At 42.6% G+C, this 25,759-nt stretch overlaps 1 protein-coding gene across 4 annotated transcripts in view; it reads left to right on the top strand.

Moving 5' to 3' along the window:
- Positions 1–25,759, top strand: part of KCNIP1 (potassium voltage-gated channel interacting protein 1) — a 307,522-nt gene that overhangs the window by 124,057 nt on the left and 157,706 nt on the right. The window contains exon 1 of one of the 4 annotated variants that reach the window (XM_033139868.1): positions 16,278–16,372. The exons of the other annotated variants lie outside the window; for them this stretch is intronic. The gene's annotated coding sequence lies outside the window, so the exon portion shown is untranslated. Of the gene's footprint in view, positions 1–16,277; positions 16,373–25,759 lie in introns of those variants that run through there. 4 annotated transcript variants of the gene reach the window in all.

Below are 25,759 nucleotides of genomic sequence, written 5' to 3' on the forward strand. Positions count from 1 at the left end.
GAATCTGTTTCTAAATGGAGTCAAGGTAAATGCAGGATAATTACCAGTCTGATACTACTCACACATTTCATGAATTCCTGGGAAACAAATTAGCTTGGTTTGGGGCATAGGCCAGATCCTGGAGGTTTCTGGTTTTTGTAGAAGAAAAAGTCACAAATCTGAACACATTTGTTTTTCTTTTGAATACAGTGGTACCTCTGGTTAAGTACTTAATCCGTTCCGGAGGTCCGTTCTTAACTTGAAAATGTTCTTAACCTGAAGCACCACTTTAGCTAATGGGACCTCCCACTGCCACTGCGCCACCAGAATACGATTTCTGTTCTTATCGGGAAGCAAAGTTCTTAACCTGAAGCATTATTTCTGGGTTAGCGGAGTTCTTAACCTGAAGCGTATGCAACCTGAAGCATATGTAATCCGAGGTACCGCTGTAACCTATTATTGGCAAGTCTGATAGTGCCCATCTATCTGCCACTTGAGGACCTTGAACCAACTCGCAAATACCTTTGTCAGGGCACAGCATTAGTAGTCAGAAGCATAACATCCCCAGACACTCATCACTTATCAGATATAGCCAATGTAGGTCAGAGTTTTAGCATAGCGCTCAGGTCTTACATCGACCAGCAGATTAGACCTCTTGCCATTATAATCTTGTATTGATGTAGCTGCTGTTTGGAAGGACAATCATCTCTCCAATGTGACATTTGCTTAAAATTGTTCTGTAAATTTTGTGTGTTAAGGGTTGTGTGGGGTGGTTTATGAAAACCTGGTAGTTGAGCAGTGTGTTTTCCCAAAATGATTTGTGACCTGAGAAATTACTTGATGAGTGCCCTGACTACAGCATAAGGAATTAACAAGTAGGACAGGACGGGAAAAACACATTTACGTGTAGGAGCTGCTTTCTTTTTATTAAGAGCAAAGCTTCTTTTCTTTTTATATAAAAGGTGTGTATATGCAGAGGTAGTGTAGCCTACAGTTTTTAAGAGCCTCTCTTTTCATAAAAATTAATGTCATTTTATCAACCAAGTTGGGAGGAAAGGTAGTTGAGGTGTGTTCTTTTGGTGCACACATCTCCAGATAATCTTACTGCCAGTTGATATATTGTAATCTAAAGTACTAAGATGACAGTAATCCTAATCATATCGAACTACTTGAAATGCATCATTGGAAGGTCTCTAACATTGCATGCATAAAAACTGAGGTGTAGGGAAAGGTGATTAACAGTGCAATTTAAAGAAAGTTTGCCAAGGATTCAATGCAGTTTGAATTCAAAGGCATTTACTTCCCATTAGGTAGGACAATCCTATATACATCCCCATACTGATCTCTATTAAAGGTTTAGGATGGTAGGACTATAGATGTGTTAGAAGGAATATATAGTACAGTGGACACTCGGGTTGTGAACGTGATCCGTGCAGGAGGCATGTTCGCAATCCGTAGCATTCACAACCCGCAGCACCGCTTCTGCGCACATGCAGGTTGCGATTCGGCACTTCTGCATATGCACAAAATGTGATTTAGCGTTGCTGCGCATGCGCGAGCGTCGAAACCCGAAAGTAACCCGTTCCAGTACTTCCAGGTTCGGCACGAGTGCAACCCGAAAAAACGTAACCCGCAGCGTTCGCAACCTGAGGTATGACTGTAGGAACATAGAGTAAGTTTGGTATAGAGTACGTGGATATTTATTTAAGAGACAATTTTGTTGACTGTTTGACTTGTAGACTGCCCTGGGGTTCAAGGATGAAGGATGGGATATATATATAGGGCTGTCATATTTCAAGAAGTAAAAATCTGGGCACAAAAAGTTGTTGAGCTTTTTAAAGGAAAGTCCATCTGTCAGGAATGCTTTGATGGTGTTTCCTGCTTGGCAGGGGGTTGGACTGGATGGCCCTTGTGGTCTCTTCCAACTCCATGATTCTATGATTCTATAAAAAAAAATACAGTGGTGCCCCGCTAGACGAATGCCTCGCTAGACGAAAAACTCGCTAGACGAATGCATTCGTCTAGCGGGAGGCTGCCCCGCAAGACGAAAAAGTCTATGGGGCTGCCTTGCAAGACGAAAATTTTTCGTCTTTTTTTTTCGTCTAGCGAAAACCGCGGTTTACATTGCCGCTTCGCTAGACGAAAAAACCGCTAGACGAAAAAATTCGTAGAACGAATTCTTTTCGTCTAGCGGGGCACCACTGTAACTGTTTTACAACTGTGTGTGTATGTGTCTACACACACACACACACACACACACACACAGATATATAATTAAGAAACATACTTTAACCACATTTAATAATTCTGTAGAATGTAGCATGAATACAAACACTCTGTGTTCCATATACGTGTAATTGATATGCTATATAGCAAGCAAAGAGACTTGGGCTGTGTTTATTGGCATGCTTTTCCACGCAAAGAGTGAGAATCAATAGTTCTCTTATTAAAGAGAGAGCAGGGACTATAATTCAGGAACTGCAGGCCACTTAGCTATTAACAGAATTATGATTTCCTGTCCAGTAGAAAAATGTCAATAATTTCACCGTACTGAGAGAATCCACTGGGGCACAAAACTCATGGTCTGAATAACATATTGGCTCACATAGGGGATTGTGTATTCTGGAGCATTAGGAGCTGAAGAGTTACTGGGGGCAGTGCAAATATATCAAACACATAATATATTGTGAAATCTTGTAGATGGTTACTTCACACATTCATTTTTGAGGTTGTTCTTGGACATGCAAATGCCTGCAGTCATGTTGTGGAATTTCAGTTGAATTGGTTTTGTACAGTTACTCTCTGAAGCATTTTCCAGGATTGTAGGAAGCCATTGTAATGTTGAAATGACTTCAAAGTGTGCTTACATCCTGCTGCTTCATGGTACATTTCTTCATGTTATCCCATATGAGACTGGATCCAAGTTTCTGAGATCTAGTATTTATTTGCAAAGGTGTGCATAGAGAAAACTTTTACGAAATGAAAGTGATACTTGATGATGATCGACATCCTGACAATCTAGAACAGGGATTATCAAAGTGTGGTCCTCAGATCACTAGTGGTACATGAGCATCATTCAGGTAGTCCACACTTTCATCTAATGTGTGTGTTCAGAACTGTGCGAGCAATTGCTGCTTCATTGTTCTTAAAACCTAGACTTCCCACATGAAAGCTCTGGGAACCCTGTCCTCTTTTTCACCTGGCTACGCTTGATACAAGAGTGGAGGAACAAGGGGCAGCCTGGTTGCCTGCCTTTGTTTCCATCTTTTGGGTTTCTAAATTCAAACTCAGATCGATGGAACCTTCATTTTTGTCTAATTTGGTAGAGATCTTCTAAGACTCTAAAAATACAATATTTGTGCAAGGAAACAGCATGCCCCCTTTTCCCTTTCCCCCCTTTCCACTGTAGGAGATATATACTCCTGAATAAGAAAAGAAAAAAGTACCAACTAACTGAACAATAACAATAGCAATAATTGAGTGATGCAATTATATTTGGATGGAGTTTGGAAGCCAGCAGAAAATACATGCTGTACGAGTTTCTATAAAATATCAGTCACTGTTGAGAAAAAGCTTACTAGTTCCAGATGGGAAAGTTTATATACCAAACTCCAGATCTCTGACAGCATGAAGTAAGACATAAGGGAGAAATGCATTCAGATTAAAAGAATATAACCCAAAGAATTCTCGAATGACAGCATAATAAATAAAATTCCACGGGGCTGTAGCAAAGTTTAGAAGTAGTCAGTATGCTTACTCTCTGCAGGTAGACTGGCAGATGCAGTTGTTAAAACATTCTTTTTTATGATAAGCAGCTGGTAGTTCACTAGCATATACGCTTGGGAAATTATGCACTAAGAAGTCAGTTGCAGGATGTATAAGGCCAGACTATTGATGCTGAAGTTTAAAATCAAAAGGCTCTCCAGATATATAAAACAAAATCTATACTCCTCATGGCATCCTGGGCAAGTAAAGAAAATACGTAAATTTGAGTGACTCTTCTTTTCACTGCAATAAATGGATTGTATGGATTGTGCCTAGTGCTTCCTCAGGTATGTAATGGGTAGGAGTTTCCAACGGTATCCTTTTCAAGATGCTTCTGGTAAGGAGGGCATGAAGGCAAAAGACTTTTCTCGTTGATTGTCCCCAGCACTTGTATTTATAGGTATATATAAACTCTTAATATGGAGATTCCATTTAAACCATTATGGCTCATCCCTGTTGATAAGACATACCACCCCTTGATCAGCTACTGATATCAGAGGTCATTTTCATTTCCCCACTAGAATTGTCCAGATCTCCCCACCCCCACCCCCGAGTCTGTTTACAGTAACCCTGAGATTCTCCAAGGAGAACTACCAATATGCTTTGTGCCAAGCACTCTGCTTCATTGTTTTTAGCTATGCCAGAAGTACATTGGCTTTCCCACTTGACTTGCCTTTGCAATGTGCAAGAGTTGATTTCCCCTGTACGTAGCTGGAGAACTGAGGTTGCAACTGAATCTGAAGAAGCTCATGAAAATCTGGTGCATATAATAAGTGATTACCATGGTCCATGCACATTTATTCTCATGGTTTGCTGTTGAACATGTTTGTTCCCTCCTCAAGATTAAAACCATGTGGTTATTTTATGTTTGCAATTAAGGATTGTAATTAAGCCACACTGTTGGCTAGAAGCTGAAGACATGGGAAGTTGTCATCTGTTAGCCCGGTTGTCCAGTTTGTTTTAAAATTACATATAAATGGGAAAAGTATTATCCACATTGAGCCCTGCAGCATAGTTTAGGCCCTGCTTGTAATTCACAGCATTCAACTTAAATTACTGCCATATAGAGGGAAGACTCAGCCCATGGTGATGTAAAGAGGGAGGTGTAGAAGTACCATGATTCTTCCTCTCCTTCATTAATAAGTGTCACAGGAGACATTTATCTTTCTGTCACTGCTGTTCTGTACTCTCTAGAATTTAATAGATGTTACTTTTTTACTGTAGTTATAGACATGTATTACATACACATTAAGAGCCTGGGGAGTGTCGTTTGAACAGAGCATGAATTGTAGAGAAAGCAAGGGAAGCAATATACGGTATATTTATGGGGGTTTGCTGGTCTCCAAAGTGGGAACAATGGTACTCATGAGCTGTTCTTCATTTTTATTTATTTATGGGCACTGTCTTGAAGGCACAAAGTAGAGCTTTTTCTGAAATGCAGACCCCACCCACACTGCACAGGCACAACATTTCAGGCTACTCTGGTGAAGGTGAGGAGGGAAGGTTCAAGAGCTGCTCACAATGTGACAAGAGGGCAGCTGTTAAGGAAAAGAAGAAAAAACAAAGTCCCTCTGCATGAATAGTCCAGTATCTAGCTGGATTGCAATCTTTGGCTGTATTCTAGTACATAGTTACATGTGCATAAATTATAGTGGTCTGAACAGCACATATTAGGCATACTCTGTATCCTACTTTTGGGGGCCTAGAATATGGCCTGGACAGTGCTGAGTTAAACAATTTTCAGTACTACCTACTGTTTATTACTATTGTAATAGTAAAATTTAATAAGCAGTGTACAGTAGTAACTGAGGAGTTAAATGTGCAATTTTGGAGCAAAAATCCACCTTTAGAATATCCTTTTATCTTCTCATATATTGCACTTGCACAAGCTTTTCTGTACACAGTTTAGCAGATCTTTACAAATACTTTATTCGGAATACAGACTGAGCTCTTGAGTAAGGAGATACTGCTATACACTTCCACCTAACTCTGCTTTGTAAGGTACATAAGAACACAATAAGAGCCCTGCTGGACCAAGAAACAGGCCCATCTGGTCCAGCAGCCTGTTCTCACAATAGCCAACCAAGGGGAAGCCCACAGCAGAAGGCAGCATTCTCTCCACTTGCGATTCCTAGAAATTGGTATTCAGGGGGATCCTGGCTTTGACAGTGGAAGTAGAACTTCGCCACTGTGGCCAGTTGCAATCAATAGCCTTATTCTCCATAAATTTGTCTAGTCCTCTTTTAAAGCTGTCTAGGCTCCTATATCCCGTGGGAACAAATTCCAGAGTTTAACTATGTGATGTATGGAGAGGTATATTTCAATCTGTCCTGAATCTTCCAAACATTCAGTTTCATGGGATGGCCCAAAGTCCTAGAATTTTGAGAGAGGGAGAAAAGAGATCTCAAATGAACTGATTTGAAACTGGCTTGTTACTGGCCTACCTGGAAGTAGATATGGACAAATCTGTCAGTTTTGGTTTTTCTCCATTTCTCATTTCCTCCCTATTTTCACTTCTTCACATTTACATATAAACTCCTCATGAAAATTCATCAACGTTTTAAAGTAAATTTATTCTATGGACACATTTTTGTATGCAATTTTGCCAAATATTTTGCATACCAATTCTTCCCCAGTTTAATGCATTTTTGTACGTTAGTTTCAGTAATATATGCATTTTTGTACTCATTACGTGACTAGAGAACCGTACTGGAAAATTCAGAAAAGTGCCAATTTTGAAGGATGGCTGTTTCATTTTGCATACTGTTTTGGAAAGTGCAGATTAGGTAGGTTAGTATTTAAATGCAGACTGAACTGAATGTCCACTCTCTCACTAGCTGGAAGACTGCCTTCTTCCATGCATATTACTCAGTCTTTAAGCTCCTTTCCAGAGGTCCCAATTCCACCAAGTGAAGAGAAGTAGGTGGTGACTATGATGAGGACCTTCTAGGTGGTGGCACCCTGGCTATGCAATAGTCTGACAGTGCAAGTTTTTCTGATGTCATCTTTTTGGCCATTTCAGGGCCAAGTGAAGACCTTTGCTAACATTCACCTTGGCCTTTTGAACATATTGTGTTCTTTAAAGAAAGCTTTTATGGTCCAAGTTATGTTCTGGTTTATAATCTTGGCTGCTGATTAGCGCCTCCTGCCCCCACCGCTAGAATATTCTAAGGCTGTTGTTACTCCAGCTGTTTAATCATTGCATTGCACCTTAACACTGCATTATTTGTTCTATACGCTTCCCAGAGAACATATGGGGTGAGGCATCCATACAAATCTGGCAAATAAATAGTAAAATAAATAAAACTGGAGAATCTAGCTGTACATTCAGGTGCTTTTACTCTTTGGGCCACCATGACAGCATAGCGGAATAAGGAAGAGCTCTTAGCCTGCTCTTTACTGCACTGCAGAGCTACCACTACAGAATACTGCAGTTACCAATTCTGCATGGATCATGTGACCCAAGAGTCCAATAGAGTTCTACCTGGTTTAATAAAGCTGTTAACTCTGCCTCTGACTCCTTAGTGGAGCAACTTGTCATTTCAGCAGAATTAGAGGTGCTATTAAACTCCCCACCCCCTGCGGCTGTATATAACATTTTTTGCTCTTGGGCAGTGCTTACAATGTGTCTCTAGATTTGAGCCAACAGTTTTACTCACCCCGCTTTATTTTAAACCCATCAGATTTTGGATTCCAGGGGGTTCTGTCATTAATAGCTACTCTGACCATAGTTCCTTATTTCTGTTGACCAATGTATTCTAGCTGTTGTGAGATCATTTATTGTGTGTTTATCCAGGATATATTTTATTTCTAGGTTTAACCCATAAAAGCAATATTTCACATCAAGTAGCTTCACCAGCTACCGGTATTTTGCCAGGAGATGTTTAAAGGAAGTTTGTAAGTTTTGGTTGCCACCTAGTGTTCAGACATGATTCAGACAAGTTTGTCAGGTTAGAAGCCGTAGATAGAGAAAAATTTTGTGTGCATCTTCAGTGACAGTTTGCCATTTCACAAATGAAAAGAAAACTGCATTGGCAAAATCTAAACACCAATTGTGGTTAAAATTAAAATAGAGGGAGTGTGGAGGTTTGGTTGATGAGACAACAGATGCCAGTAAGTGCATCTGTTTACATTAGGCCTTAAGAAAGTGGGATGTAATTGGCATAACTGGTCAGGGCAAATATGAGGGCTCTGGGCACAGCAAGGAAATGACTGATGATTTCCCTATTAGGAAACAGTTGTGAAAACTCCAGACACTGACAGTCATTAAGCATCTAGAAAGTGCATTCTTTATTGCAAGACTGACAACCTAGCAGCTTGCAGAATGAAGGCAACTAGATGGAGTTTTATGTGACCCCCTAGTAGAAGAGCTTTATTGGATAGTGGCCCTATCCAATTTTAATGGCATTGTAACATGTTTGCCTGCAGTTTCACTTGGGTGTCTCCAGACAGTCACTTTTTGGGTGAAGGGATTCAAATGTACACCAGGAATTCAGGTTGGTGCAATTAAAGTGTTATGTTGACCTATCACAACAAATCCTCTTCAAAGAATGGACTTTTGCAGTTAGGGAAGTGATGGGGAAATGTGCTGAAAAGTGTGAGACAAACAAAAGGTTGACCGGATGATGTATGGACAATTGCAAAAAACAAAAACAAAAATCAAAACGAAAACCAAACCCAAAATGAATGCTCTGCAAAGACTAGACATAGTCCACTCTAACCTCTGCATGAGTTTTTTGTAAACAAATCAGGATATATACTCAGTGAGCAGGTCTTCTGGAGATACACTTATAAAGAAAAAGAAAATGCTTTTAAATGGTAAGAAAACATTTTCATAGGTTGCACTTAATGGTTATGTGAGCAAAAGGCAACTCATTGCAACGCATCTTATTCTTGCCCTTCTCCCCCTCTGCAGCCACTACTCTCCAGAAAAAAGCCTAAGGGTTTGGAGGGACCCTTTGAAATAAGATGGATATATAAGAGCTTTCACAGTGCTGCTAGTACCAGCTTAGAGAAGCAGCATTTACTTACAGCACCTAAAACACCAGAGTATTTAAAAGTCTACAGAGCAAAGCTCTACTCGACGCTCTTTCTCAGATGCTATTAGGCAGCTTTTGGAAGTTTCGTATGAATCATTATATATTGTTATGGATATGCCATAAAGAAGTGTTGAGTCCAGCACAAGTTTTAAACATATCATACAAAAAGTTGTTGGGGTATAAGGACACTGCATATTCTGTGGGGAAGGCTGGAGGGAAGACTATGCTAGGCATTAATCACAACTGTGGGGCAGGAGAGAGGCCTGAAGGTAAAATTATTTGAGTTAGGCAGGGTAGTAGGCAGGGCCGTCTTAAGGAGATCGGCCGCCCTGGTGTGGCTATCCCTCCAGCGCCCCCGCCATGCCGCCTCTCCGCTGCCTCCCTCCCGCGCTTTCCGCCCCATGGGAGGGGGGTGGGCGAGTGGGGAATGAGGGGCGTGGCGGTGGAGCGGCACGGGGCTCTGCGCGCCCTTCCAGCGCTTTCGGGATGGGAGGCGAGGGCGGCCGGCTCGCGCTCCGCCGTGCAGCCGGGCAGCTCGCGCTACGCGAGCAGCCGGAGGGTGCGGCGCGGCTGGCCAGCTCGTGCTCCCGCACTCTGCCGGGCAGCCGGATGGCGCGGCGCAGCTGGGCAGCTCGCGCTCCGCGAGCAGCCGGAGGGGGCAGTGCGGCCGGCCGGCTTGCGCTCCTGTGCTCTGCCGGGCAGCCAGAGGGCGTGGCGTGGCCGGCCAGCTCCCTTGCTCCGCCGGGTAGTCAGAGGGCACTGCCGGCAGGTGCTGCCAGCGGGGCTGGAGGGCGGAGGCGTTCTCCAGGCCATTGCACCCTGGTGCGCCGCGCCACCAGCCCCAATGGATGAGACGGCCCTGGTAGTAGGAGACTGGAATTAGCAGCAGGCTGGATCCTTCTCACCCACCCACCCACCTCCCATGGGTCAGGTTTGACAGGTGGGCAGAGTCCTGCACTTCAAATGCACCGCTGATCAACTAATTGTTGGCACTTTCAACAGGCTGCCAATCAGCTGATCAGCAGTGCCTCAAACACCCTCCCTTTGGGTCCATCTACATCTTAACCTGCCCCACATCTGACACCAGGTGGACATTCCTTGGCTGAAATAGCCTCACAGACCAAATGGGGATTTCCAATGTGCCATTTGTTTGTGTGTGTGTGTGTGTATGCGCCAACCATCTGACTGGGTTTCCCCAGCCATCCTAAGTGACTTCCAGCAAATTAAAAACATTAAGGACCATGAGAAGGCTGTTCTTCACTGCTGGGTGAAGGCCTCATAGCAAATTCATGGTGGGGCTCAGATTTTACTCACAGACTTTCTTCTGCGGGTTTGCGGAAGTGTGTGTGTGTTCAGTGCAGAACTAGAGGGAACTCTCTTGAATCTGCTCACGTGGGAATGCTGTTTTCGGGTTATGCTGCATATTTTCACTTCTGCAGTGGCGGAGGAAGGCTCCGCGGTACCCGGGGTGGCAAAGGAAACGCCCTGGGGTCGGGGCGTTTCTGGGAGTGCTGTCGCCGCTTCTACAGCCCCCTTTTAAGCCGAAGGGCCCCCTTTTAAGCTCTGTGGCTCAAAAGGAGGCTGTGGAAGCGGCGGTCTGACGACAGAGGCGCACATCATTGTCGGGCCGTGCGCTGCCGCTCCCAGGGTGACGGAGGGAGCGGCAGCACATGGGAATGGTGGGAGGGGCTGCCGCTTGTCACCCCCATGCACTGTCGTTCGCTCCGTTGCCCCGGGAGCAGCAGCATCGCACCACACCGTGCGCTGCTGCTCCCGGGGGGACGGAGCGAGCGGTGGCGCGTGGGGGTGACAAGTGGCAGCCCCTCCCGCCACTCCCCATGCACGGCCGGTCACCCCAGGAGCAGCAGCGCTGCACGGATGGGGTGCTCCCTCGGCCGTGTGCTGTTGCTCCTGGGGTGACGGAGGGAGCGGCAGCGCGTGGGAATGGCGGGAGAGGCTGCTGCTTGTCACCCCCATGTGCCGCTGCTCACTCTGTCGCCCCGGGAGCAACAGCGCATGGCCGAGGGAGCACCCCGTCCGTGCAGCGCTACTGCTCCCGGGGTGACCGGCGGTGCGTGGGGAGTGGCAGGAGGGGCCGCTGCTTGTCGCCCCCACCGTTCCCTGTCACCCGGGGCGTACCGCCCCCACCGCCCCCCCTAGTGACGCCCTGCACTTCTGCCACAAGTACCAGGCACACACTCAGCTGAACACTGTCCTCAACCTGTTTTTTTTTGTTTACTTCTTCAGAGATTAAAGGCTCCCATTTTGTACCACTGAATCATGAGAGCACTCACACACGCTTTTTAGCAAGCAAAAAGCAGTGAACTTGAGCCAGTCATCTCTCTCCTCTACTCCACACCACACATTTAATGTGAAGGTTCTCAGCCTGTGGGCTGCATGCCAATAGTGGTCTACAGGCTGTATTCACGTGGTCAGTGGAAAGGTTGTAGAAGCATCAAACAATTATCTACATGGCCCTGTGCTTGATTTATTTTGTCTGTCAATGGAGATTGAGGCCATTTTGGACAGGGCTGAATTTTCAAACAGGGTAACAAACCCCTGGCCTAGGACCTGAGATTCCTTAAATATAGCACAGGTGCAGTCTACTAATTATTCCTTAAAATTTTACTAGTTAAAGGGCTCTTTCTCAGCCCAAGGCCTGTGTTCTCATACCCCAGCACTGTTTGGAGAATGAGGTTGTTATTTTTCTTTATATTTATCCATTGCATTAGAAAGGCAAGACTGTGATTATGAATGTGCAAGTTATGTAACTTTGGGTGGAATTCAACATCATGTTATTACAAATGCACAAGCATTTCAGTTTGCTGGATGTAACAATCACCCTCTCTCACTCACTCACCCACCCACCCCACTGTTCTGGGGGCACTCCAGATTCCCCGGGCAGGGAGAGGAGAGGGACAGCCCTGTTGCGCACAGAGAAGCAGGGTTTGGGTGTTGAACCCCCCCCCTGTGATTTGTAGAACAGAAAAAACATAGTGGCCCCACCCACATCCCCAGCAATTTTCAAGTGGTCCCATGAAGGAGAAGAAAATGAGAACCTCCAATTTAGTGCATATTTTCTTTTTATGTATTTAGTTCTTCAGTGCTGTCTACTCTTCCTCTCTAAGTCCTGGAGCATGATAATAATAAATAATCATAATAATAATAATAATAATAATAATAACAGCAGCAGCAGCAACAACCAGGAGTCTGGCTGCCTCCTTTCTCCCTCATTTCACACAAGCTAAGAACAAAATGGTCCTACCCAGAGGAAGGCTGTGAACCTTCAATTAAAAGGGGGCTGAGTGTTGCATTACTTGTGCTGAATCAATGCTGGTCCATGTAAAGCATTAAAGGAATGGTGCAGGGTCATATTGAAAGTTAGGAATATTTTTGGTATTTATTAAAGCATTTATATGCACCACTCAGGGCAGTTTATACCATTAAAAATTATAATGTCATAAAAACAACAGTATAAAATAATCTACCACTGAGACAGGATTAGCAATTCTATCCAAGCATATATATGTGATATATGCAGCAGGAAGGTTTATACAGTAGAGGAATGTTAAACTACCGGTATTTGATCATTTATTGAACCAGAATAGACAGCAGAGGGCAGTATTACGCTTACCATCTCATGTCAAATGAACTATGCGGCTGGATTGAATGTGGTTTATATCTCCTGCACCTGTTTGAGCTATTAAGTTAGTGAAGCTTATAAATAAGTTTGACTGTTAATAAAATATTCATGCTGTAATAAGTTTCTGCTGCAGAATTTTATTACTCTGGAGTGGTAAAATCTTATTACTCTGGAATGCATGTTGAATATTTCAAAGAGGGGGAAACAGCACAATTCACACACGTGTGTGCTGGGACATGGTACCCACTTGGAAATGTATGGCAAGTGATTTGCTTGTGGTGTCTCACCCACAACATCTCTTACGGTTTTCAAAAGAAGAATGCAACCTTTTTTTCACCCTGGTTTGTGTTAGCATGCCGAACCTCGACAAAACCATTTGGAGACCTGCTTATCCAGACAGTATGCCATTTAGATCTGTCTTTGTCAGACAGTTGTATTTTCAAGTGATTGTCACATTGAAAATACATTCAAGTGACTGTCACACTGAGCCTAAGATGGCTTTTACATCATGAGCCTCTAGCATTGCTTTTGGAAAGAGGAATAAAACTATAGGTCCATGTGGTACATTGTGTAGCACTACCTAGCCTGGCAGTGTATGACCCAATGACCAATATCCTTCTTTAAGGTGACTCAGAAGCAAGTCACATTCAGCAAAGAGCCTTTTACAACTTTAATTAGAAGCTCCCCCCTTGTAGGTTCTGCTTTTAATTGCTTCCATTTCAGCAGGGGTCATTGGTGATGAATTGTCCTTTAAATGAGCCTTAATTAGTTAGTTCCTGTTACAGGTAGGTAGCTGTGTTGGTCTGCCATAGTTAAAACAATATAAAAAATAATGGAATTTTTTTTGTTTTGTTTTGTTTTAGTTAGTTCCTGTTCCCCATGAAATGGGCTTTAATTACTGGCTTCTCATTAATTCATTTTCTTTTATTATAGTGAAACAACACTATAATCAGTATAACGGGGCATCAGCACCAATGCGAGTACAAGGAAATTCTGGACAGTTCTGAGATGAAAGAGAAAAGATGGGAGAGGAGAGTGAGAGTGAGAGCCAGTTATCCATGGAAACTTAGGTGGTGGTGGTGCGAGGGCATCCATCTAGACATAGGAGCTGTAATGTGTTTTATGAGTGTAAGGGTTTAATTGACTAAAGGTGAGTGGGGCTGTGCCACTTGTCTCACTATGGATGTCATGTGTGGCAGTTGGCACCAACACATGCTCACCTATGTAAACAGAGGTGAAAGTCAGTGTTCTATGCATTGATGTTAAGTGGAGGGGCTGCTGCTGAGAGGCAGCCAGGCTAAGTGAGGAAGTGAGTTGAGGGAGGAATTAGCAGCCAGCAGTAGTCATACTTACCTGATTGCAGCTTATGTGAGGTCATGATCAGGACTTGTAAACAGGAGTGTTTGTGATGGCATTTAGTGGGGAAGTTTGAAGGGGAGGCCCGACATGCTGTCTCACAGTGTACATAGGACCAAGAGACTTGGTTGACAAGGGTCCTGCTGCAGTTACCTGCAACACTTGTGCCATGTTTATCTTCCTGCCTGAGAATGTGCAAAACTATATCTGCAGCAATTGCAAGCTGGTTGCCTTGCTGGAAGAGAAGGTATAGCAACTTGAGGCCCACCTATCCACACTATGAACTGTTAGACAAGATGAGGAATTTCTCACTAGGGCAGAGTGGACTGTCCTGGAACAGCAAGCAACATAGGGCAAGCATGCACCCCTAAGGAAGGAGGAAGATCATCCATTGCAGGAGATGAACCTCTGGAGGAATGTGACACACATTCTTAAGTGGACAGCTAGAACCATCCAAGTCTAAGATTTTTGTGTTTTAGTTAGCAGTTTCATTTACTATTTTAAAAATTGATCCAATACGTAACAACTGTACCTTGCTTGCTTTTTCTGTATATGTGGAAAATGTGCTCTGACACCTTTCATTCACACCTACTTATACTAGTAATTGCCAAAGGTTTCATAGAAAAGGTGTGTTCAGATGGTGTATATTTGGGGCAGCTCAATGGTTGTGTGAGTGTGTGAGTGCTTAACTCCTAGCTGTGACTGAGCTTTTCAAATTGACCAAAGGAAATTTGGCACTTAGTGCCAACATATAGCAATCAAAACAAGTAATAATGTCTAGCATCCTCCTCTTTCTCCAGCTGTGATTCTCAGTTGTTCTTAAACAGAATAAACAAACCACAAGCCTCCAAACAGAACTAGTGGTGGATCATTATTCTGTCCCACACTTACCATTGCCAGAGGCATTGCTTTCTCAGTGATATCCTTGGAGCACTAGGATTGCCAGTTGGGGATAGTCCTTGTAAAATCTGTCTGTTGTCACCAGGCCTTTTAAAAAGGGTAATCTTGAGTTTTTGCTAATGATCAGTGTTGAGTCTGCATTGTTGCTTAATTTGGTTGCAATATTTGCAAATAAGGTTTGATCATCTTTCATTTACCCATATCTGAAACGATTGCCGCTTTCTTTAAAAAACTGCACTTTTCTAATCTAAGTTGCCCCCCTTTTCCCTTTTCTGCTGTACATACTGGTAGTCGATTCCACAGAATGATTTTGAAAATGCAGCCTGTTGGAACAGTAGAATGCTGCCATATATGGAGTCAGGCTATTGGTCCATCTACCTCAGTACTGGCAACAGTGACTGACAGTGTCTCTCTGGGATTTTGGCCAGTACAGGCAAACCCCTCCCCCATTTACACACATTCAGATGTGTGTGACTGTGCACACACACATCAATCCAAACCCAGAAGTGACCAAAAAACATCACAGAAACGTGACAGAAAGAGGTGGGATGGGGCAGGGGTGGGATGGGGCGCAGGCTTTTCTAGTGGTGTTTCAAATATACGTCATTTCACTGATACGTGCAGTGCCTTGGAACATAACGTCTATGTAAATGGGGAGTTGCCTGTAGTCTCTCCCAGCCCTACCTGGAGATATCATTTGGGATTCCAGCTGGCACCTTTTGCGGGCAAAACAGACAGTCTGCATTGTCTCGTCCAGTGTGTTTAGTTACAAGTGGCAACATGGAAACATGGAGGACCATGATTTTTGGGTTCATACATGCTGTGATAACACCCAGTGCTTGTTTTATTAAATTGCTTGTAATGAATATACTTCAATTTGGTTAGAGCACAAGAGATGCATCTCTTTAATATTCTCTGTCTCTCTCTTTCTCTCTGTCCCTCCACTCCACTTTTATAGTCAAATGTCAACACTTTTGAGATTGATTTTATAGAGATGTAATATTAAAGCCAAACTTACTCCTCTTGTTATGTTTGTGGAGCATGATCAAGAATTCATTTCCTGTTTAAGGATATCAGCTTCATGGTGGCAGACAGATTGTCTTGTCTGCCCCTCAAAAAAAGAAATTAAAATTGAACAAAGGGGACAGCCACATGCTGTTAGAGATGTTTATCCCTACAGAGTCATTTTTCAATGAACATTTTGCAAACCACATTGACTCAGTAGAGAAAGAAATTAAATGGACTGTTTCAAAACAGACCACCAGAACATATTGGCAGAGAAAATATCTGGAGGGGAAAAGTAGACGTGCATTATAGATTACCATTTAACAACACATCCTTTTAAAATGAAATTACCAGGATGAAAAGGCTATTGCAGTTATTCAAATGGAGAGATGGGGAGGGGGGAACCCTCTAAATAAATAAATCATCAGACACATTGAAGTTGTCTTAGCTCACGCTGCTGTGATTTTGTTTTTCTCAAGAATCATTATTTATTTTTTAGTCCTTGCCAACACACATTTCTGCTGAAGCATGTGAGCAATAATCCAATCAAACAACTTGGTGTTTTCTTTTTCTCTTTTTTCTTTTTGCAGGTAAGTCAGGATTGGTCTATTTTGGTGAAATGTGCAGTTTGGGGATATAAGGAACCAAAGTAAGCCTTCTTCAAGCTGTGCAGCCTGTTAACAAGGTTAGACTGTCATCTTCAAAGTTTGCACTGCCCCGGGCTCCGTAAGCCACTGAAATGCCAATGATGCTATCATAAATTCACAGTAAAGACTGTATCACACAATGTAAGCCCCGCTGAGTTCAGTGGCGGCTTTTCTATTATTCATTTGAATAGTGCTTGTTTTCCATATCTTTAGGTGTTTATTTGGAAAGTCAGGATCAAATGCCATATGGCACAGAGACCCTAATTCCAAGTTACTTTTCTAGTGTGCAGCTATCCTGCACATCTATACATTATATGTCTATATAATGCTGGTGGCTCTGTTTCTGGCTTTCCTGTAAGACCCACCCCTCTAAGATCAGTTCTTTCTAAGAGTTCCTTATGGCCCTTTGCTTTAGTGAGTGGCAAGTTAACAGGTCACACATGGAAAAGCTTACTTTGTGAACCGGTTAAAGAAGTGGTTGCCTTCCACTAACCATCAGGCCAAGAACATTGTTGCTCCTGTCAACCATCATATATGACTGCTGTGGAACAGGCATGCCTTGCTTCCTACATGACCCTCGCTGCTCTGAACGCCTGCTAGCAACGAGCAGCTTGTCATTCATCTTGGCATCGAAATCAGTTCATTGAGCCAGCTGTCATACCTTTGTACCACCATGGATTTTAAACTTCTTTTGTTTCAGGGTATCATCTCCTTTTGCTTCTCTCTCTAGCATGATCAGGGATGGTGGAAAGAATTCACATTTAACACAGTATAGAAAACTGGATCTCTTCTGCAGGGGGCAGCAGGAACTGCCCAGGGTTCCTACAGGAAGCATCTCCTCTGTTCCCCTGCCCTCAAAAATTTTGACTGTTCCTTGTTTCTACTTAATCACAAAACAGTTCTCTTTTGTATCCAGAAATCAGTTAACACTTTTGTCCAGTTTTTCTCCCTAAAGGGAGATGGTCTTGACACAATTTGGTCTGGTTTGTTCTCCCCTGCACCTGGGTATGGATTGCTTTTATACATCAAGGTCATATTGAATGGGTTGTTTGCAAATTGCACAAGGAAGATTTTCTTTATTCCAGGTTTGATGTGCATTATAAAACAATGGCAGCTCAATCCTATGCATGCGTATTTGTGATCAATCCCCACTGATTTCAGTGGGTCTTACTGCCCAATATGCACACGAAGTATTGCATCCTGAGATTTCCAGTTGTACAAATTTATCTTGTGTATTGCAAACTGAGTACGACTACTTTGCACCACCCTTTTCAGTGTATACTGTGTGAAATCTCTGGTTGGTGTGGTCACATGCAGATTAATGAAAAATGTACCCCACAAATATAATAATAATGCAGGCAAGCCAGGCCCATTCCCCTGCTTAAAGATATGACGACAATTTCTAATGTCTGTATCTCTGAGAAACATCCTAAGTCTAACTATCCCAGGGTTCTTAGCATTCAACACAGTGGGATGAAAAAAGCAACATGCCATAGGAAGCCCACCATTTCAACTATCCAACATAGCCTCACTGTAGGGTTTCTAATTTGCAACCCTCTGTAAATGTCATTACACTTAAGTCCCTGGGAGTCCATTTAGACTTGATGGTTACCAAAAAGGAGCAAAAGTCTAAAGTAAAGAAGTTTCAGATTTTAAAAATACTTGTCATTCCTTGACTTACACAATAGACTTTTTACAAGATCATTACCACCAGTGGCACTGAGGCTCAATGGCAGACAAGTGAATCCAGACTAAAGGTCTTTGGGAACTTATAAGGGACAATGGGGTGTGATGGGCCCTGTGGTGTCACCCCCGATTTCCTGAGCCATAAGGATTCTGTGCTGTGTGTGTGTGTAGCTTGAACTGCATGCAGTTCTCTCTTCCAGCCAGCAGTCCTGATAGAGACAGAGGTCCTTGCTTAATCGGTGCTGCCAGTTTGAACTCCACAGTGCTCAAAATAAACACTCTTGACTTGACTTAAATGTGCCCAGTCTCATGTATAGGTATAGTTCATCTGCCACCATTTCCGTTTTATTCAGTAGGCTTTTGTAATAAGCCTCACAGTGAGGTAAAGCAGAGCAATCCTTACCACTGAATAATAAAAATAGGTAGTTGGAAGTTTGGAAGAAAAGCATTCTCTAGTGTGTGAACACTGGTTAGACCCAGACAGAAGGAAGCCACTTCTGCTCCTACTATTGCTCATCTGCCTCCAGGAAGACAGCCCTACTCTGCTCAAGACTGGTAAGTGCATGGTTATTATCATTATTAATCACTGTATCATTATTCTTTTAAAATTGCATATCCTTGCAAATATGATAAGGAAGGAGGAAAGTCTGTCATTGACTTGAATTATGATACTTTTAATTAGACTTGTTGCCCTTACTATGGTAGTACACAAATTGTGCCAGATTTTGCAAGTGAACTTATTCAGAGCGAAAAAAAGGGTTTATTTCATGTTTATTTGTGATTGTTCAAAGGCATTGTGTTTCCCCTTCCTCCTTGGATGCATTTATGAAAAGGTTTCTTCACAATGTGACCCCATCATGAGCCATGTGACCTGCTTCAGGTAGCACAATGGGAAGTGATTGATGAAGACAAGGATTTGGTTTCTGAATCATGCAGAAAGTCTTCTTAAAGCATTGGCCATAGGGTGGCACCACGGGGGCAGGGAGAATTCTGTTTGGTCTCTCCTTCAGCCAGCAAAATGTCTTGGCCCAGCACTGGGGATGGAACATTTCTCCATTGCAAAGACAACTGGACTGACACCCCCTGTCTGTTTGCCTTCTGTTGGCAGGTGGTCTGATAGACAGCAGTGCCAAACCGAGTGTTTGCCCGGTTCACTAAACAACAGTCTCATATCTCCCCTCTTCAAAGTCAGGGTAACTATAGGGTTGACCTTGGTGACAGTGTGTTGTTTCAAAACTTGATTGGCTCTGTTGTGATGCCAGTGAGTACAAACAAATGTCATTCCCCTTCCTCTGGCTGGAGTGAGGAGGAATACATCCCTCTTACCATGACAATATAGACTTGCTCCCTCTTTTCTCTGATACCTGCCCTGCACCAATAGATGAACACATTTCTTCCATTTCTATTCCCCCTAAAAAATCTCAAAAAATGATTGGGGGGTGAGTTTGTATGAGGGAGATATTAAAACTTTCAATTTTGGCTGAATGCTCAGTCGCACCATCAATATCTTTCATCTGATGCCTTATCCTCAAGAATCCCCACATCCTTCTGTTTCTGCCTATATAGAAAAATGTGGTTTTGCAGTTTGCTGCTGCTTCCAGTATTTGTCCCTAGACTTGTTCCTCAGGGGAAGCCCACAAAGAGCAAAAAGTATATTGTGATGTGTTCCATTTTTGTGGAATAGTCCTCACCTGGGGACTGTGCTAGCTCAAAAATGGCGAACCATTTGTGGTTAAATGGCACTTATCTAGGAAAAATGAAAACTTACCATGTCAGCAGAAATCATTTTAAAGGGCTTTCTCGGGTATGGCACTTGGTATGTGTAGAACAGAAAGCTGGGTTTGACTGTGAGTCTGGGTTTGACTGTGAGTCTGAAGCTGAATCCAAGATTTCCGGGCATCATTCATATGACATTACCCTCAACTAGAACCCATCCCTACCTTCTCCCTTTTTTGAGCAATCTCAATCACTCCATTTCCCAATACTGGGAAAAAGAAAAAAAAGAAAACCAAACCCCAAAGCAAGGCCACATCGACACAATACATTTTAAAGCGTCATGATGCCACTTTAAGCAGGCATGTCTTCTGGGAACTGTAATTTGTTATTGGTGCTGAGAATTGTTAGGAACCCCCTCACACAGCTACAATTCCCTGAGAAGAGGGATTGACTGTTAAATCACTCTTGAGAATTGTCACTCTGTGAGAGAAGAGGGGTCCTCTTATTAGCTCTCACCACACTTAAACTACTGCTCCCAGGATCAAAGAGTTCTGGGAGCTGTAGTTTGTTAAGTATGCTGGTTTGGGAAGCCGTGACTGCTTAAAGTGGCATAATAGTGCTTTAAATGTATGCTGTGGATGTGGCCCAGCTCTGCTGCTACCTGACTGCTGGGTGGGCTGCTGCTGTTTGCATTCTCTGCAGTTAAGGTGGTGCCAGAAATGATATACAATATGTAGTATGAAGGAAAGGGGTGTAGGGAAAATCTAGAGCTTGTCTGCAGAGTGGAAGGAAAGGAGGACCTTTTTCTGCCTCCCCACTTCCAGTCATTCTCTGAAAACTGGAGAAGGGGCCCACAGAAGATTAAGGGGACAGGCAGGGGAAGCATGGCTTGTTTTTGTTTTTGCAGTCTTCAGATGAGCACTAGACCATATGAAAAATGAATATAAGGTTTTAGCTGGAATTATTTTGTGCTCGGGACGTGATGGTAGTACCAGGGGCGGGGTGGGGGGTGGGGAGGCAAAAGGAATCTACAGTACATCCAACTTATCCAAGAAACTAATTAAAATGTTATAGAAAACAGCATTGCTGTATTGTGTAGTCTACAGTGTAGCTTTTTATACTGTAAGCCATCCTGTGATCTTTGGATGAAGGGCGGTATATTTATTGAATTGGTGGATGGGTGGATGGATGAAAATAACTAAAAGCTTTGCATTTAAAATCTTCATGGCAAACAGTGGAAATTCATTGTTTCTAGTCTCTCTTGTTTAGTTCTCTTCCTGTTTGCATTTTTATGATCTATCAGTGCAGATATTATTCCCATTCCCACCTCAGATCCTCAAGTTGCATTTTGTTTGATGCTCAGCTGCCATTATCATTGACATCTGGTTGTTTCTGATTAATTCCTTTTACTTTCTTGCCTTAATTACTGATAATTCAGCATGAAACATAGGAAGCTGCCTTATGCTGAGTCAGACCATTGGTTCCATCTAGCTCAGTGTTCTTAACACTGACTGGCAGCAGCTGTCCAGGAATTTCAGGCAGGGATCCCCCCCCCCCTGCTCTGCCTTGGATATACCAGGGATTGAATGTGAGACCTTTTGCAAGCAGAGCAGGTGCTCTGCCACTGAGCTGTGGCCCTCGTTCCCTCCCCCCATATTATTAATGCTGCTGAATACCAATTGCTGGAAACCATAGGAGGAGAGAGTGCTCCCGTGCTCAGGTCCTGCTTGCTGGTTTTCCCACAGGCATCTGGTTGGCCCCAGAAAGAAGACTAGATAAACCATTGACCTGATCCAGCAGACTCTTCTTAGATAGTTCATTGTGGGCACAACCATGGGAAACCTATCTAGCCTAAACCTATATGAGACCATATATCCCAGTAGAAATAGAATTCTATATCAATATTTGGCTCACCAGCTTCTAGTAACTTCCTGTAAACTCACATCCAAAACATCTATTAGTTTAGCAAAAAGGTCAGGCCACCCTCAGGTTTATAGAACCAATAGTAACATTTCATCCGAAAAGCATCTGCTTTACTTCAATTTTTAACTGAGCCATTTTTGTTCAAGCACCCAATAAGGGGAGAAAAAAACCAAGCTTGCAAGTTTTAAACTACATCCATATTTTATTTTTTCCTGCTTCTCCCAACAAGGCTTCTCTGGTGTCAGATAAAAAGCCTCAGCTACAACAAATAAAATAAAATAAGAATTCATATAACTTTATATTGGCAATAAAAGATGACACATTGGTGTCTTTGCAGGTAGTTCTATTTCTTTAGCATTGCAATCATTAGTCTCAGCCATCGATTTATGAGCCCCGCATGTTATTCCTGGGGCAAGGAAGATGTTATGAAAGCACAATGTAGATACTCAGGTTTTCCTAAGCCTGAAGAATTCTAAAGAGCTCTGCTTGAAAAACTCGAGCTTCAAGTTGGACTATGCTGCTTACTGGCATTTGTTTTCCTTCAGGTCTGCTGAACCACCAGCAAAGCAGGCCAGTGGTCACAGCACAGTGGAAAGCTCCGGGTGCAAAATTCACTCTGACAAAGGCTATAGGTAGACGGAGACTTTAAATATTTCCATCTAGTCTATCCCTCCTAAGCTCCGCTGCCCCCTCTACACACACACACACCTGAGCAGTGTGGCTCTAAACAGCCAATCTTCTGGGCTGCTTTTCTTCTGTTCTATGGTCTCTCCTCTTTGGGCAGATGCAGCAGAGTAGGAGATAGTTGATTTTTTGGGTGAACTGGGCTTGGGGGAAAGCATCAATGAAGAACCTGGCTTAGTTTCTTTGGGCTTATGGCCAGTAGCCTTAGAGTCTATATTAGGAATTCAGTATGATTTCTGAGCCTTTGGCATAACAGCTCCTAGTCTCAGCCACATCCTCCTTCTCTCAATATTTAAGCTAGAGGCCAAGGCCCTATCTGGAGATGCTGGAATTGAACCTGGGGCCTTTGTAGTTCACCAAGCAGAAAAATGTTAACAATAATGTTATATTACGGGAAACTGCACGCAGAACCAGACAAGCTCGTAAAAGTGATGTACAAAAAATACATTGTATTATGGAACATTTCTTGTAAAAAGCATTATATTGTGTTAAGTTGCACACCAAAGCAATGCCAGACCCTCCAAGTGTCCCTATTTTCTAGGGACAGTCCCAGATTTACAGAAGCCGTCCCAGTTTTTTATTTGATACCAGAATGTCCTGCTTTTCCTTAGGATGTCCCTCTTTTCACTGGAGAAATATTGGAGGGTAGGGAGTTATGTGACCCCTGAGCCAAGGAATAAGTAACTATACAACCTTCAGAATACATCTGAAGGTAGCCCTGTATAGGGATGTTTTTAATGTATAATGGCTGACATATAAATTTTACTACTACTACTACTACTACTATTATTATTACTACTACTACTACTACTGAATAGGACGTCCGTATTTTCGTTAGAGGGTATGCAATGCATGAGGAGGAACATGCACAAAAAAGGTATACAAATTTGCAAGCCACTTATTTAGAAAATGCTGATGAAGAAATGCAGTGAACTAAACTTAAAACTGGAAGCATGAGGAGCAGAGACAAGCTGAAAATGACAGATTCATCTGTCCTGGTTATGACTCTTCCCTTAACCAAGATTCCAAAGCTCTTCCTAAATATTCTCCACAATCTGATGGACTCTGATCTCTTTAACAATCTTTTTTTCTACGATCTTATAAAAACAGCCGTGAGCCTCCTGAACCTGAGCGTCTCTTAACTTTTATTCCATTCAGCGTATCCCTTCTTTCTCCTCAATGCTGTTAGGAGCAAATGATGTGCACATCTTTTGAGATCCTTCTGCTACATAGGATTTGGCTCTTGATTCTGCTACTGTCCCTGTTAAATCAGCTGGGTGCTCCGCTTATATCTTGACTTACAGTACTAATAATCTGCAGATTTATCGGTTAAATCCTTACGTGCATAGTTGGTTGGGCACTAAAATAGTCCATCTGATGATAACAAGGTGGGATTTGGGGTGGGGATGAGGTTTTGGATCAGTAACACACAGCTCATAATATAGGTAAAGGTAAAAAGTAAAGAACCCCTGGACCAGTCAAATTTGTTTTCACAAGCTTTCACAAGCTTAAAGTGATCCTTTCTTCAGACAATGTACAAATCCATAACCTGCATTAGCTTGAATACTCATTCAGGTCACAAATGCTTCCCTTCATATTTTTCTTCCTCAAACTTTTTGATAAATAGCATAAGAGAGGTTCAGTGGTCATTCAGACTTTTTATATGAACAACATCTTCATCTCGAAGTGTAGAACATCATGATCACTGGCTCTTGATTGTGAAATCATCTCCATACAAAGGCAGAAAATCTGCCTTTCCCTGGAGAGTGTTTGATGGAGTTTATTGTCACCCAAGCTGAAGAATAATGTGTCTGACTTATACTGGAGGGAATAGGCAGCACTGAAGCAAAAACTGCCATGTAGCAATGTCTAACTCAGAGAGATAGCTGGGTGAATATGTTGTACCTCTGAGAAATTAAAGATGAGAAGGGAAAGGGCATACAGCTGAGCATGAGAAGAAACAATAGACATTTCATGCTGGAATTGTGCCGTTTGTCACCAGTCATGTTAAATGTAATCATCTCCAATTAGCTGTGCTAACTATTTGGATGATTTCTTTATAATTTTTTTTAACCTCTTTGTTAAAATAAGAGCTCTGGTTTATGTACATTTATTGAAATGTTTGTAAACTTTCCAGATACCCAGATAAGAATGAAAAGTAAGAATTGTCCATAGCTAGTTGCAAGGCATTACCCTGGTCCATCCCCTTTATAATTTTGGTTGTATTTTTCTGAACCTTTTCTGTGTCTACAACATCATTTTTGAGGTGAGGTGTCCAGAGCTACACCAAGTCTTCCAAGTGTGGCTGCACCGTAGATTTGTGTAATGTAATTGTGATATTGAAGTTTTATTTTTAGACTAATTCCTAATGATCTCTAGCATGGTATTCACTCCCGCCCTTTTTTTACAGCTGTTGCCAAACTGAGTCAGCATCTTCATTGACCTGCCTCCACCATGCCAAGGCCTCATTCCTTGCCAGTCACTGCCAGTTCAGACCCCACAAACTCTGATCATGCCTCTTACTCGCATGGATGGGGGATAGAAATGGATGTGTGTGTTGAGAAAGGGGTGCTATGGTCCAAAATACTCATCCAGTTAGGAGGCAAGACCATGGTCTGTTTGTGAACAAGAGTTTAATTTGCAGGAAATAAAGCTGGGGGGGCCAATAAATGGGTGCAGTTTGAAAAGCCACCTATAAGAGATGAGAGATGCTATGAAGGAAGGATTCTGGGAAGGTAGTGCCAGAGCCAGAGAAAGCCTGGAATTGGGGGAAGGAAGATTGGTGACAAGCAACCCTCTCCCCTCCTACTGAATGCTTGTAGATCTGGCTGGGCCAGTCAGAAGGAGAGCCTTAAGCAAGGTGTATGTGAAATATTCCATCTCACTTCACAACAATCAGCATTTGTTGTTCAACAAAATGCCATTTTAAAAAATCCTGTACTAAGACTGCAAATAGCAATTTTTATTCCAATTTGGTAGAAAGCAACAGTACGAAGGGTCATTCTAGCACTAGATGAAATTCGCTGATATCTAATACAGCTGTCAAGGAAGCATTTTGAGCTTTAAATAATGCCAGTTCTGTTTATCTTAATACAGGTTTATGAATTCATTTCAGAACTGTGGCTGATGCATTCATCTTTTCATCCTGAAAATTGGATGGAATTATCAGTGACATGGGAAGGAGGAAAAATATTTAGTGTGGAGTGACAAGTTGTTTTTGTGTACATATCGCTTCTGTGCCAACATAATGGCTAAAAACCTCACATAACAGCAGGTATTTATCAGTGGCATTGGGAAATTGGGTTGCGATCTCACTCATCTGATTTTAAAAATAAAAAAATTCCTTCCAGTAGCACCTGGTCTGAACAAAGACATTGGATTCTTATCTCATTATACATGACAAAGCTATTTTTAGC

This window comes from Lacerta agilis, chromosome 2, assembly GCF_009819535.1.
Source record: "Lacerta agilis isolate rLacAgi1 chromosome 2, rLacAgi1.pri, whole genome shotgun sequence".
Classification (NCBI taxonomy): domain Eukaryota; kingdom Metazoa; phylum Chordata; class Lepidosauria; order Squamata; family Lacertidae; genus Lacerta; species Lacerta agilis.